This window comes from Augochlora pura, unplaced genomic scaffold (genome assembly GCF_028453695.1).
Source record: "Augochlora pura isolate Apur16 unplaced genomic scaffold, APUR_v2.2.1 APUR_unplaced_3076, whole genome shotgun sequence".
Classification (NCBI taxonomy): Eukaryota; Metazoa; Arthropoda; class Insecta; order Hymenoptera; family Halictidae; genus Augochlora; species Augochlora pura.
This window is the reverse complement of record NW_027583294.1, coordinates 1-2,575: the sequence shown is the minus strand read 5'-3', so window position 1 is coordinate 2,575 and position 2,575 is coordinate 1. Positions and strand designations below refer to the sequence as shown.

The following is a 2,575-nucleotide window of genomic DNA, read 5'->3' as shown; positions in this document are numbered from 1 at the left end:
CTACGGTTTTCTAATTTAATAGAATAACCGGCAGGCCGAAGACGGTGCCCAACGGAAGGTTGGGAAAATTTGAAAATCCGGAAATTTCAAACGCGCGGGCCTCGAAGAGCCGCGCACGTTCGATTTTCCCGGAGGGAAAAGGAAAGTAGAAATAGAAAACGGCTACTCACCGCGCCTCCACCACGATAGTCCAGCGAGTCCGGCGGAGTCCTGGGGGTCCCTCGATAACGACTTCTTGACCGCGCACTGAATTTTTCTAAAAGGTCGGGTAGCCAGAATCCGATTCTCGGAACCGAAGGGCGGGTCGACCTGGGATTGGCCTCAGATGATAATTAATTATCTAAATGAGATAATTGGGCCAATCCCAGCGGCACTGCAAGGCCGGGCCGACCCGCGACAGAGGGGGAGCGAGCCCCGACCACTCCGTCCGGTTCCAAAAATCAGGTTAATATCCTGACTACCCGATGGGCAGTGTATCAGATATTAAGCTGATAAGAACAGATACTATCATTTATTTCTTACAATACATATTCCCCCGGGCTTACAAAGAAGTCCCGAGGGTAATACAATTCCACCGCAAATTGCGGGCGCTAATAAAGATATAAAATTATTTAACATTACAAGTAAAACATAACAGTGTAGTAAATAGGTAATTTGGATAATATAACATTAATTAGATAAATAATATATGTATAGAAAAGAATATCGTAACATTTCCGCGGTAATCATTAAAAATCATCAATTAAATAATATAAATAAATAAACATACAAGAGACGGCAATAATAAATATATAAATATGTAAATAAATAAATAAATAGATAAATAAATACATAAATAAATAAATAAATAATTTGACCGTATGTACAGAATTTATTTATATCGCTCGGTCTTGCCGTGCTCTCGTCGCTTCCCGGCCTTCGCTCGTGCGCGGTTCTTCTGCGGGGGCATTGGAAGATTCGTTTAGGTGTTGGGCCTCCTCATTAGGGGGTTGTACCTCTGCGGGTTTGGGGGGTGCCGCTGCGTACTGTCGGACGCCTGACACGTGTTCGACGTAAATGTCTCGGCCCCACCGGACAGTCTCGGACACAATGAGCCGTCGTATCAGAGTCGCATATCTACTCGAGACACGTAACATCAAGTCCCCCTCCAGCGAGCCAGTGAGGTTCTCCAGGTCGCCCGCCGGTGAGTACATATCTCGGAAATACTCAGCGACGACCTCCCGCGATAAATCGCAAGGTTGGGAACGTCCACTGAGCACTTCCTGGACAGCACGCCGGCGGTTCTCTCTGGAGAGACGCTGAATACGCGTCGCCGCCTCAACAGGGCTCAGACGTTGCGTCCGACCCTCCAACACATCAGGGTGGTCGCGTCGATCCGACGGACGGGCAGAACCGCTGCCGTCGCGATCACGCACCCGAGCTCCCGCGCCCCGAGCTCGCCAATCGATTCCCCCGCTTCTCGCAGCAGCCGAGGGATTCTGAGAGGAGCCGAAGAAGGCGGCAAATTGCTCCGCCACCTCCTCGAGATCTTGAATATTGTCGGTAACCGCCGACATGCTGAGCAGTGTTGCCTGTTCGTCGACACGGACGTCTTGCCTTCGTGTTCGAACTGCGCCCGGTCGGCGAGCAGGCTGCTCAGCAGCCGTCGGTCCTCGACGCTCCCTCCTCGTCTGTTGCGGAGAACTGATCGGCCCGTCGACACTTGCGGCAATGGGGTTCCGTTCAGAAGGACCCGGTGCCCCTCTCCGCACCACGCCGTTGCGTCCGCCGTGTCCACGGGTATTCCCACCCCTTAGATTCGAAATTCGCGTGTTAAAAGCCTCCCTACGATCGTCGACATTTTCGACGTTACGCGTGACTCTAATCGACATTTCCGCGGTCACGTCGGCATCCCGCACAACACGTTTGGTGCTCGGTGCACCGCGGCTTCCCCCCGGCCCCCTAGAGGTACACGCCCCTCTGTTCGCACTATAAGTGTCTCTAACATAATTGTCTATTGAGGAGGCCCCACTTCCTCGGTTTTGTAGCGGCGACGTCCTCGCTGCGGCGATCAGCGGCGACCTCTGTCCCACTGTCCTTCGGCGGCGCCTTCGTGACGTCCCGGACGACAACTCCGAGGACGAGGAAGATGCAGACAGCCTGATCGACGAGGATGATGTCCTTCCCACGACGCGGCGGCTCCTTCTCCGTGGAGGCACCTTCTGCCACGGTACGGGGGATGTAGATGTCGAAGAAGATCCTCCGTCGGAGTCCCCTTCCTCTTCTTCCACGAGGGCGGCCAGTGTCCTGGTGGTCGGCGATGTTCTTGTTAATAGGGTGACCCTGGTTTGACCAGCGGCACCAGTTGCGCCGGGTGAGAGGTGGCTGACCGCAACTCTTCCTTCCTGTGGCCTCGATCCCCCGGGTTGGGGAACCCCCATTGCGGGGGCTCAGACGAAGTCCGCCTCCATGGCCGCAATACTCTTGTGGAGTGCGATCCACTGCTCACACCAGGCGACACCTCCGTGCCCGAAGTGACGGCCGCATAAGATGGTGAAGCGGCCGTCCGGATCACCGAGGTGAAGGTGCGCCCCGC

General features: G+C 54.3%; 1 non-coding gene across 1 annotated transcript; it reads right to left on the bottom strand.

Moving 5' to 3' along the window:
* Positions 1–348: 348 nt before the first annotated feature.
* Positions 349–531, bottom strand: LOC144477718 (U2 spliceosomal RNA). Its single transcript, XR_013495260.1, has one exon. It is a non-coding gene; the product is annotated as a U2 spliceosomal RNA (small nuclear RNA).
* Between the last annotated feature and the right edge of the window lie 2,044 nt (positions 532–2,575).